This window comes from Bacillus rossius, chromosome 3 (genome assembly GCF_032445375.1).
Source record: "Bacillus rossius redtenbacheri isolate Brsri chromosome 3, Brsri_v3, whole genome shotgun sequence".
Lineage (NCBI taxonomy): Eukaryota > Metazoa > Arthropoda > Insecta > Phasmatodea > Bacillidae > Bacillus > Bacillus rossius.
Genome location: NC_086332.1, coordinates 28,518,820 through 28,532,411, shown reverse-complemented (window position 1 = coordinate 28,532,411; position 13,592 = coordinate 28,518,820).

Here is a 13,592-nt window from a genome sequence, read left to right as displayed (position 1 = left end):
GACCTGACAGGACTCAATGGGGTTTATTTATCAAGCTAGATATTTATTGTATGCATGGACGTAGATCGGGAAGGGGGGGGGGGAGAGAGTCGACTAGGAGAGCCCTAGCCCTTTCTGGAATTAATTAGTCCCTCCTGATGGCTTCTGCTAAATCGTGAATGTGAAACGGGGTTGATAAACGTAAACGTCAACACTATGTTTAATGGAAAACTTTCTGCTTTCTGCATCCATATAGGCAAACATATGGGCAGTTATACAACATACATGCACCCTGCCTAGAGATGACCTTTTACGGTTAAAACCCACGCGCAAAATCTAGGGTCACGCGGGTCCCCCCCTTGTTAGTTTCCGCCCCCCTCCTCTCTTGAGAATCTATCAGTTTGCGCCCCTGCCTGTAAGCATGTACAGAAATAGTCAATGCAGTGTATGGTTTTAAAAAAATTCAAACGGTTTTTCATAAAAACTAAGGGCTTGAAATAAAAAAAATTAACAAATATGAAAAAATTTTCGCTGTAAAATTATTAAAATTACAAAACAAAATCTCTATAGTAACCAAATCTTAAAACGGAATATATTTTAGTGATTTCTTCTGCAATTGCGCTGTAAATGTTTTAATAAAACAAAATTAGCTTATAGTCAGTCATTACGTCTGAACACGCTCAACAAGATTGATATTAGACAATTTTTCGATATATTTCACGAGAAAAAAGAAAATAGGAAAAAAAAATTTCACTCCCCAAATTTATGGTTATTTCGATCGATATCACAATAACGATCAACGATACGTGAAAAATGTAAAGGGCCTTATAATAAAAAAAAAGCAACAAAAACGTTTTGTATAAGAATTTTCGTATCTCAACGGAGAACCGAGTTATGATGAAAAAAACTGAATTTAACCCTTTTTTCAGATAGCGGAAAATGCACAAGGTAATTTTGGTCGACAATTTGAAGTTAAGCTTTTCTAATCCCCCTCTCCCCCCCACGTAATATCCAACATTTAGCTTTCTCGGTTCATTTGCATTTCCAAATGTATTAAATGACTGGACTATTAAAATTGTAATATATGTTTAATTGTAAGATTTGGTTTTGATAGAGTTTTCCTTACGTGATTTTAATAATTTTTTCATTCAAAAGTTTGTATTTAATTTTTGGTTTTAATCACTTGTTTTATGAAAACCCGTTTTCAATTATTTTTATAAAAAAAATCTATATCTTTCTGTAAATCCAGGTCTCCGTAATTAAAATATCTAGCCGAAAAAAAAAAAAACAACCCCATCGAGTTCTGTCAAGTCGTTCAGACGTTATTATTATTATTATTATTTTTGTTTTCTCGTAATTCATGCTCGGTGCGACCATTCCTACCTTCTTCAGCCGTGTCCACGCGTGCGTGACGTGACCCCGATGCGTCTCCCGTGCGAACATGCCGGTACAACATCGCGACACAGCGTCTCGCCACTTGTCGCTGTTCCGCCGTCACACCAAGGAACGTCACAGAGTTGGGACGCGCGTTCGAGCCATACGTCTCTTACCGGATTCCAGCCTAGTTTCATGGCCCGGTCTGAAACTACTACGTTGCAGTTTATTACTGTGTACGAAGACAAGAAATTGTCGTGGAGGTCAAGGCATCCACAACATTTAAATAAAAATACTTCTTAATGACGCGTGCGGGACGCCATGGGATTCGACTTTGAGGAATGCCAGAAAAAGATGACGTCTTTGTTGGCAACCCCAAGAACGGTGAAAGGCTATAATTAAAAAGAGGACTTAACAGGAGAGGGGGGGGGGGGGAAGGTACGTAAATCAACATTTTGTAAATTCTTCATTTCATCAACACGACTAAATTGTGACAGGTGCGGGAAACGTAGAACACGCGGATGTTTGTTCTTGACGACGAGAGATTCGGTCCGACACAAAACAGCGTCACCTATTATTTAGGCTTGTCGTTTGTGCAATGCGCACTCCCACGACCTTTCACGCGACGGGGTTACGTTACGACGTGTGTGCACGCCACTACCGCGGCTCCGACAGGCTGCGCTGTAGATGTTTTGTTTTGTAAACAGTACAGAAATGTTCATCTAAAACGACAGAGATATTTAAATTTTTACATTTGCACGAAAACAGCTGTGTCACCATAAAATAGTGTTCACAGTAATACTGGGTTCGGCTTCTTACTCTTTATGTTGTACCAGTTGAAGTTATTTATATACCGTTCCCTGAATAGATTTCCAGTATTAATAATCATAATAGAATAGAATACAATAAAGTCTAATTATTAAATATTCAATTATCTTTTACACAGTTTAGTAAAATATGCTTCTTTAAAAATAAATTTAAATATTAAATATATGCGTCAATTTTCGTAAGAAATACTTAGTTTCCACTCAAAAAAAATTTATTTCATAAAAGCAAAAATAACTATAGCCATGTGGTGTATAAAATTACAATATATTTATTGCAGTATCACAAACTATTTATTGGCAATTGGTTTCCAAAGGAATTCTTTGTAAAAGCACAGAGGGCCGGAGGCGCAGACCAGGACGAAGTTGTGAACTTGACCGGTAACACGATTGCGAAGTTCTAGTCGCCGCGGACCCAAGTGGCCGGACGGGTGTAGCGTCTCGGGGCGAGGCGAGGGTGAACCAGTGGTCACACGGAGTCCGTCCAGTGGTCTCACGGAATCCGACAAGTGGTCACACGGAGTCCGACATGTGGTCACACGCAGTCCAACCAGTAGTCACACGGAGTTCGACCACTGGTCACACGGAGTCCAACCAGTGGTCACATGGAGTCCGACAAGTGGTCACACGGAGTCCGGCATGTGGTCACACGCAGTCCAACCAGTAGTCACACGGAGTCCGACTAGTGGTCACACGGAGTCCGACCACTGGTCACACGGAGTCCAACCAGTGGTCACATGGAGTCCGACAAGTGGTCACACGGAGTCCGGCATGTGGTCACACGCAGTCCAACCAGTAGTCACACGGAGTCCGACCAGTGGTCACACGGATTCCGACCCGATCCAATACTCATGACTGCACGAGTGTCAATTCCCGATCGTCCGCGATGGTGTGCTCAACATTTTGTGTTCCCAAGTTTTTTCTCACTAAAAGCACAGGCGGCGGGAGAATTTAAAAGGTAAAAATTATCAGTTTTTTGAACTATTCAAAAAGTTTTATTATGTGCTCACATTCCCAATTTATTTTATAATCTTACGTCCAATAAAACCAAATATAAAAAATAATGGCCCAGTAATTACATGCACCTAAAAGTGTGATTTAAAAAAAAATAATTGTTTATAGAGATGTATTTTGTTTAAGCCTACTGTAGGTTTTAGTGATTCCTGGTTTTAAAGTTTTAACTTTAGGTTTAATTAATTTTAATGGTAGCCTAAGTCTTTAAGTTACTAAGCAAAAAAATATTGAATTTTCGCAATATTTTCCAACATGAAAGTACATCCTAACAGTATAAACACCAATTTGATATGGCCCTTGACCAAACAGCCATTACCTATAGATAAAAACATGTCAACAAGCCTGCTGAAAGAACTACCACGTGCATGTAACTATGCTGGTGTGCAAAACTCTGCGAGCTGCAAGTGTTCATTTGAAGTTCGGAATATTGAATGATCACTGATGGCTCTGGTTAGAGGTTAATTAGTCACTCGCTCTGCCCTTTGAAATGAATAAACATGTGCATATCAAACTAATTTTGTGAAATTTTCTGGCAGCTGAAAGGTATTTTCAGTTTACGTGTTCCTATCTTATAGTCCACCTAAACTGAAAAGTCAGCTAGTGTAATTATGTAAATTATTAAATGTACTTAATAATTCCAGTTTCTCTAGCCCACCTCTATCAGTTTTAAGAATTGTTTCTAGAAGTTTGTGTCTGAAAGTCAAAATTACAGTGTGTCAAAAATATGTTGAATACTAATCTCGTGACTAGACCTGTTAATGACGTGTAAACAAATTCAAATATAATATTTATATTTGCGTGTAAGGTTTAGTGCAGACGGTGACAATATACTTCGACAAGCACAATATTACACTTTATATGAATAACTTAACTAAAATAAGTTAGGCCTATGTTAAAATACAGATGGAATTTGTTATTATTCTCGACTTCAAAGCTTCTACCAATTCTTTCATTAGAGTAAGTTATCTTTAAGATAAAATGTTAATCATTTGTGTGTTATTTATTTTAAACTAGCTTCGATCCGCAGAGCGTGGACTACTGGGTACTTAACTTGCAGTACCCGTCAAACAAAATAGCAGCATGTTCTTTCAATATCAAGTTCCATCTATACTATTTAATATTATTTAGTTCGGGATCGCGATTCCGTAATTTAAATGCTAAATCTAAAGATGAACAAGTACACGGTCTTTATATACAAAGAATATGTTCGATAACTTAAAAGATTCTAGTTCGGTAAAAATTGTTCGTCTTGTTTAAATCGTAATTCGTGAGGATACTTCTTTAATCAGCGAGTCTTCGGGTGATGGGGTAAGGGACCAAACCTTGCTGCAGAATACCCACGAGACGTGTAGGTTCTCGGAGAATCCTTGGTTCGCCTCAGTCAGGACTGCGAACTCGGTGTTGCTCCTCCGGTCTCTAGCGGGCGGCAGGAATACGCGCCGTCACGACTCCATCCTTCGGGCTGCGGGCGGGAACTGGGCTGGACTGCACGACGGTCATCCTTCCCGGGCTCGAACTGCGACTTTTCATTCTTCGACTGGATTCTTCTTTCTTCAGGATGATCAACGGCATCTATTCTTCGTAGTTTCAAAGCAATTTATATTCATTGGACGCTCTCTTGAATCTGGATATTCGTCGACCTCTCTTCTTAAATATTTGTTTGAATTCTTGACGTTTGAGTTTTATCTTCGTTGATTCAAATTAGTAGTTCCTTCGAAATCTCATTCAATATTAGCATTATTAAACATTTTCAATTCTTCTAGAAATAGTCAATTATCAATTAATGTCGAAATCGTTGCGTTTCTAGATGTTGCCTTCATCGAGTCTCAATTTGTTCTAAAGAATCTTTTTCCCCGTTACTAATAAACGACTTTCTTAAGATTGTTGATAAAAAAAAACTATTAAAATGACTACCCATTACTGGCGTTGTTCATCTTTACATTAATATTGGTTTCAAAAAATACTGCTTTACTAGCTTTGACAATAATTTAAAATAAAAATTAACATAGAGTAATACATATACAAAACGATAACCAAAGAACTTTAAATCTGAATTACTCATAGATTACAAATGTAAACATACGGAATAAAGTGTAATTAAACAAAATAAATACTAAGGAAATTAAATATTGACTTTCTATAAAGGATAAATATTGCCTTTATACAGCATGTAAACTTAACCTTTACCATCCAATCGATTGTTCACACTAACTACAGAACAATGAGGTATATATAGAAGTACGACTCTTATACAGTATAAACTGAAACCATGTTTACCGCGACATGTGAAGCTAACTGTGGGGTGGGCCTATAACTACTAAAATAAAACCGAGCAGGATGTGTAAATTCAAAGTCTTAGCCTTATAATGATAATTTAATTACTCAACGACTTATTATTTAGAAAAGACAATTACTGTGTAAGTAGTATATATTGGCATGTCCTGCGCCAGGGTTCAAGGAGAGGTGCGAGGTACCGCCAGCCATTTTTTATTGTGATATCATGGCGGCCATTTTTTTGCTGTCAAATTTCTTCCAATTTCCATCAAAATTCCTCCAAAATGTTCTAAAAAATTTCAAAACTTCTAGAAATTATTCCATTTTGAGTGGAAAATTCCCATTTTGAGGGAAATATTGCCCATATTATACCCCAAAATGCCAGATTATTGAAAATGTCTCAAAGTGGCTTAAACTCTTTGTCCTAAGCCGCCAGTCATAAAATTGTCTTCAACCGCCATCTTTGAAATTTTCGTTGTGGCCACCATCTTGAAGATCCATAGTTATTAAGCTATAAATTAGGTGAAAATTATAACATCCTAAAAAATTCTGTCTAACAAAATTTTAATAAATATAATTCTAACATTTCATTATTCTTTCTCCATCTTGAAAAACCTTAATTTTTAAATTGGAGAAATAGAAAAGATTTCATATATATAAAATAATTTTAATTAATTTTTGATTGTAAAATTTATAAAAAGGTACTAGGTTCGAACCTGGTAAGGTCATTCTATTAAAAATGGCGACAGATCCTTTCTCCATGGAAGCTACCAGTAAACTGACCTCCCACCACTAATGCCAAGGCAGATATTACATCGGCCAGTATGACGACATAATATCAATCTTATTTTCGTATTCTGGAGGCTGCCATATTGGATCAGACATTTTGTTTTCAACTGTTAGAGTGCGCTACCACCATATTAGAATAATTTGTAGTGCAGTAGTGTATATTACCGAGGCGTCCGCCATATTATCAGCTATCTTGGTCGCCATCTTGAAAATCTGTAATAATTAAACTAGAAATTCGGGGAAAATTTCAAAATCATTATAATATCTCATATAAAATAATGATTGTTTTAATAGATTCCTGTCCTTGGTTCGATCTCTGGACGAAGCACAAAATTTAATTTTAATAAAAATCACTTATTACAAAATAAGTGTGAAAAATCCTAAAAGCAGATTAGATTCCTAGTCTACCAGCCTCCAGTAAGACGCTGATCACATAATTGCCTCCATAATTAAAATTCGTAATCATCAACCTGGTGATTCTGAAAGAATTCTAAAAATCATTAAAATATCACCTATTAAAATAATGTTTGGTTCGATTGATTCCTGTCCGCGGTTTGACATCAGGCAGTTCAGAGTAGAACACCAGCCTACCAAGGTAGCATTTGCACCATGTAGTGCATGTGATCCAACACAGAGTCTGACCTAGGTCATATGCCACAAAAATTACGTCAGAAATAATAAGAAACAACAAAAGTTCATACATGTCAAGCATCTCCGAACTAAGAGGTATTTTTCGTCGATACTCGGCGAACATTTTAAACAGGTCATGTTCAATGTCCGATGTATAGGCCACGTTTATATGAAACAAGAGGCTATATATTTTTATCAAAATTTGGCATTTCTTTCAAACAAGTAATGACCCATTTCAAGCAGACAAAAGTATTCGAACTGTCAGACAAATTTCTATGGAGATGCTGAAACATTAAATCTTCAGTCCTGACTACAGTATTTGACTACGCACATTTAACGAAAAGGACGCACATTTTGTAAAAAAAAAAAAAAAGTCATTCCATTAAGGAATCGATCTCTTCGGAGGGATAAGATCACGACACAGATATACGATCTCGTAAAAGTGCTAAGATCGGCGGGATACGACTGATAGAATATGTTAGGATACTACAAGAACTCAGTCTTGGTTAGAAATAAGATTATAATAAAAAAACAAATAAGAAATGTTTTATATATAAATTAATTAATTTTTCAATTTTATATACATATAGTTAAAACAATTCATTATTGTATGAAGCCTGCACTACTTAATTCACAGAGTATGGTGAATTTTTGAAATCAGTTTCCAGTCTCGTGCAGGGCACAGTTTATTAAAGCGGTTGCTTTTTCGTTACCTAAGAAGAATTGGGTTTGGACGGATTCTGGAATACGGCTCGCAAGTTAGGTTACCTACTGTTGTACCCCAACAAGGCAGTGCTTATTCACTACCTTACCCGAACGTCTTGTAACATCACCCTTCAAGCCATCTCCTGCTCTCCAAGCGCGATACTATCACAGGGACTTTTCTCGCATCCTCGGGCGCGCGAGATCGAAGTTCGCGGCGAGCACGCATGCGTCACGGACCGACATTGATATCTCGAGGCTACGCGTGCCTTTCGCGAGGATATTATCAAGCCCGCATGCTTATTGTCGCCACCCCTCTGGAACGACAATGATAAGACGAGGCTACTTGACCACGTCTGATGCAGGCTAGAAAGTACGAATTAGAGCCTCCATCGTTAGTCACTTATAAAAAAATAAAAATAAAGTAATTTTAAATTGTTTCCACATTGCAAACACTACGCTTAAGCCAATGTTTTTGTCGTATAACCAACTTTGCACAAGCAATGATCTGAAGATAAAAATGTCAGCTAGTGTTTCAGTAGGTATACTCGCCAGAGATGTGTAACAACTAACCTCGGTAACAAGCAAAATGCACGTGTTCTCATATTGCAAATATATATAATACAAAAACGGACACGAAAATTAACATAGAATTCTTTAAAATAATGCCGAGTGTGATATATATATGTACATATGCAAATTTTATTTTCAAATACATATGTGAACTCGAATCACTCGTATTTTCCGCATCCGCCGCTAGAATTTGCTGCCGGGGCAGCTATGTTGACTATCGAATAATTCCATTTGCAAACCGAAATTTTTAACTTTTTAAAAGCGAAAAAAGACTTTTAAAAATTAGTAAAACCTGGCTTTCGATCCGATTTTCAGGAAAGATATAATTTTTTATAGAAATACTGCCCATCATGTTAAAATTCATTAATCAATTAATATTATATAGATTCCCTTTGGCTTTGTGAACTCTGGTACGCGCCATTTGCCACAGGTGGCAGCACCGTGGTTACACATTTCCGTTATGTTCGATATCCGTTTCGTTTACGAAATTACTCCTACCAAATGTCGTATACCGAGAGCTAAGATGTTATACATCAAAAGAACGGCTGACCTTGTAACAAGGTCATCACGCTGACGTGGCCACCTGCTGAGCCAGCAGCGCTCTCTAAAACGTGTGCCATGGCGGACAAAACACATTGTGGAGGACATATTATTTCACTTTGTGTGTCTCCATGTAAGTGCTGCCACTTTGTGTGTCTCCGTGACAGTGCTCTCACTTTGTTTGTTTCCGTTTCAGAATTGTTTGTGTTTAATTTGTTGTGTGCTGTTCAGTATATTAAAATACAACTTTTTAAACTTTATTCTCATATTTAATAGTACCTATCATTGTAAACATATATTTTGAAGCGCCATTTGTAAACAAAGGCACAATATATATATTTTTTTTACATGCGCTTATTTCGACAGTTCTATTATAAAATCGTAAAGCGATGAGCAAAATTCAAGAATTCGGTCTATATCGTTACTCTTTAGTTTGAAGCAAATTAATTAAAATGTCTGAAGCTGGTTACATGTACGTATTTCTCAAATTGACGGCAGAAAAAAAATATTAATTTTCTAGAGATATTCGTAAATTTACGGTTATCTTCGTAAATTTATGGGCATTGATCCTGATCTCACGAAAATCGTCTTGGAGTATTGACAAAACCTTCGTAAACTGGTTAACTCTACAGAAAAGTCACACTTCTTCCTTCCACGCGGTCATTCCCCCTTTATGACAACGTAGCAAAGAATTAGGAATTCAGAATACGGCATAAGTAGTTTATACATAGATATTGTTTTCTGAACTACTCTGCAACTTTATAGTTTTTTTTTTTTTCGAGAAAGCACGCAGAGTGATTCAATTTACTGGCTGGCGTCTTCAAAGCTAGAAAATGGGGAAGGTAAAAGTGAACAAAGAGAAAAATAAGCATTCGGCTTTCTTGTTCAAGGCCCTACCGAATGCATACTACCCAGACCAAAACTACAGCCCCGAGAATGTCATGGTTGTTAGCGCTTCACTAACGCCGGGAGCAAAGTGTAAGTGTTGCAAGCAGCATGACAACGCAGGTTTACAAGAAATTCTTATTTATTAAAACATGCTACACAGAAAAACATTTTCTGTACTTTCAGAAAGATTCCTTTGGACACCAGTTGTCAAGAAGTTTGTATTACTGCAAGAAAGATATTGTAACTTTGTACAATACATGGCTGTGGTTATTTTTGCATATAAGAAATACGTTTTTCAAGACAATACCGAGTATCTCTTACGAAAATTAGTGTATAAATTAATTTTTTAATCGATTTTTATTCAAGTATAATTAAACTGAGGAAACGATAATCGAATATCCAATAATGTGACTTTATTTTTGTTGCATTATGCTTATTAAAGTGCGCAGTTAATGCTGGTAGTTATAATAATCTAGTATTACTATTTTGAAGTGATACAGTTGTTTTTTATATAAATGTACAAATTTACAAATATCTGCAATTTTACATGAAATTTTCAGTTTCATTTAGAGAAAAAAAATTTACAGTTTACCTAACACAATTCAGAAGATAAATAATAGCATAGTATTACATAAAATCACCCTGTGTTCGCTCATTCTTACTGTTTTTAATCTCGGTCAGGAAATTACATAATTTTCATATATATATATACAAAAAAAATTTTTAGATGATTATTTGAACAGTATGATTGGTTTCTGGCTCTCCGTTTAAATTTCCTTTGTGGAGCTCTGCAGGCGGCCGCACAAAGAGACTGGGAACAATCACGCACTAGGGGTGTCCAGAAGGAGAGGGCCGTGGGAACTCCTCGCGCGACGCCGCGCGGCGGGTAATTGCTGAGCCGGGCGGCCGGGTGACATCAGGCCGAGCGCTTTGTGGCGCCAGCATTTCCCGGGCGTCTCACTCCGCTCCGAGATTGCGGCAAATTTACCATGAAAATCCCAGAGTAAAAGCCTTGTTAGTAGCATTAGTGAATCTCGAAACCAACTGTCGAAATGTATGTTTTTTAGATGCCAGTAAGTAAAATGCATCTTACAACAAATTTGTTTCAGGAGGCTTCTAAAGACTAGAAAATAAAATAAAAATATTCCAGGAAAAAAATTTTAAATTTTTTTTAAGTTAAATTAACTAGTTATCATGGAAATTGTGCAGAAAAATAAGACAAAACATTATCTTTCTGTGTTAAAGCAAAGGATTTTATTTTCATAAATTTAATAAACATATTCATGCTGACATTGCGCTCATTAATTCGCAAGTCAGCTGTTGTTTAGAAGAATAAATATTTAAATAAGATTTTCTGTAATCATTTCTATTAGTATTTTTTTGAACTGCTGATAAAAAAGTTTAAACTATGTGCCCATGGACGTAACATGTTACAACGAGATGAGTGCACGTGACGTGTAAATTTGAAATTGGCCTGCCAGCAAAAGTGCGGAATTTTTGGCCGCAGATGGATTGGCCAAACTTCTCTCTCCCTCTCTCTCTGTTCCCCCACTCTGCCCTTCTCGAGAGAAAAAGGCGCAAGGGAATTGAACACTCTCTCTCGTCACCCCGCATTTCAATATCCGTTAGTGGTGGCCGACGTGTTGACGTCAGCTCTGATGTGCGACCTTCCCGTGTCTTAGCTGCGCCGACGAGGAGATATTGCGTGGGGGGAATTCACTGGAAAAAAAAAAAAAAAAAAAGAGTGAAGCACGAGGAGCGAAATATGGCGTTTCCCACCACCTCGCCTGCTTCTCCTTTCGCACAATCTTTTATGACCGCTGTTTCTTTTTTTTTTGCCCGCACGTGTATGGAGGTCCGTCGCCATTTTTTATTTTTATTTCCGAGGAATCTATGTCGTGTCTGCACGACGCGTGTATCGCCATATCGCCGCCGGGTGACGCTGCTGTAGCCATGGAAGTTCTGCTGAAGCTCAGCGAATCACAGTACGAAGTGAAGCTGGCGCTTCTCGCCATCAAATGCGACGGCGATATCCCTTGCCGATGTGAATACGTCTTATGAATAGAGACCTGAAAAATTCGCGGATTCATTTCGTGTTAGGTATGCTAAAATTCAAATAATTATACTTTAGTGCTGCTTCTGCCATTGGTTCACTGTTAATATGGAGGACTGAGGGCCAATTAGAGACCCATCACTCATAGAAGTGTCGAATCACAGGCCCACACAATCGAGACGATTCACAAGTCAGCAGCCAATGAACAGTTGGCATTTGCCCGAGTGTGTAGAGGATATTGGAGTCTATCCTGAAGGTCATTGAACCCGCGAATTTTTCCTGTCTCTACTTATGAATCAGTATAGTAAGTCTGAATACCTGAGTGAAACGAAAATAGGATTAATTTTGAACCGTTATAACATATAAACCGCGCTTGATATATTCTAGTTGTGCATATATGTAGGCAGGGTAAGGTTAAATACATGCGCTACTACAATTATTTTTAAAGTAATATTTATGTAGGCGCGTTATCAAAAAACTGATGACAGTGACATTTACGATGTGGGTGCAGCCTTTCAACAAACATTGACTGGACGAAAAAAAAAACTTCATACAAATAAAAATAAAACACTTTAGTGATTGATATTGAATACTTCTCCTTATTATTTAAAACATTTATTTATTGTGAATATTAGTGACAGAAATTGTGTTTGTAAACTTTTTTTAAACTGTATTTTCAATACTATTTTATATCAGTGATGTTATGTTCCCGTATTTATAATTTATTTGCGTTATGAATGATAAATTATAATAGTATTTAATAAATAAATAAATTTAATAAATAATATACATTTAGCATTTTTTTAATTTTCATTGTTAGTTAAAATGTATCTCGATTATTTTAATTTATTTATTTATTTTAATTAATTTAGAATATGTTACACTAAAATTCCGACTGAAAAATAACTTCGTAAGACAACTTACTCTAATGGCCGTTTGCACCATGCTGGCCTTAGAGAACAGCGATCTAATGATCGTAGCCTAAGCGATGTTCAAGGACCAGTCCTCTTAAACGCTGCAACAACACCAGCTAAGAGGTCGTCTCACACCTTCAATCGCGGGAACCGATGTTAATACGTTTCCAAAGTGTGGCAATCCTGGGGTAACACTGCCGTATATATGTAGGGTGGATATTTATCGGTGGACAAGAAAGTTATGAGGGCGCTTACAGTCGATAGTCAGACATTGAAAGAAAATGGTTGATGTGGTTGCCACAAAATAGGGGTTTATATGGTCACTTCATCGCCTCTGTCATTTTTTAACAACTGGGAAACGTACGATGGTATTTACCAAGTAATAGAATTTTGCCGATATAAAAAGAAGTATTCAATTATTCAACTAAAAAGAACGAGCATTTCAAGAACTTAAAATATGAGGATTTAATGTAAGATCAGGTTGTAGCGCTAGTAGAAATATCATTTTTCATACAAGTATTATCTATACACAATCAGGTATTGTCGCAATCCGTGCTCGCATATTTACGTTAATTTTGTTTTTAGATTAAACTTATGAACCCATTTCTATTTACGTGTTCACACTGTGAGAGCCAGCAGAATTATCGTCACTTGAATGCAGCGCGTTGCGTCTCTGCGACATCGCGAACTGGACTGGTCTGTCTGACCACCTGGCGCAGCGGACATAGCGTACATCGGGGACATAGCGAATACAGCGTAGCTTTCTGTGTGGCCTCGGATTTAGCCTTCATTAATTCTGCGAAATTCATTTAATATTTCTTTGCGTTACTTATCGTGGTCACTAAAATACACTTACTAGATGAAGGATGTATTATCTAAAGTGTTATTTTAAAAAAGTGTTTTTGATTGGCGTGTTTGCATGCTAGAAAGCCGTCAGTTAAAGCTGGGCTTCGCTCGCGAACTGAACGCGACAGGTCGCAAATAATATTTACCTTTATGTCGAAACCTATAGTTCCCACCAAAAGTTTAATATGGTTG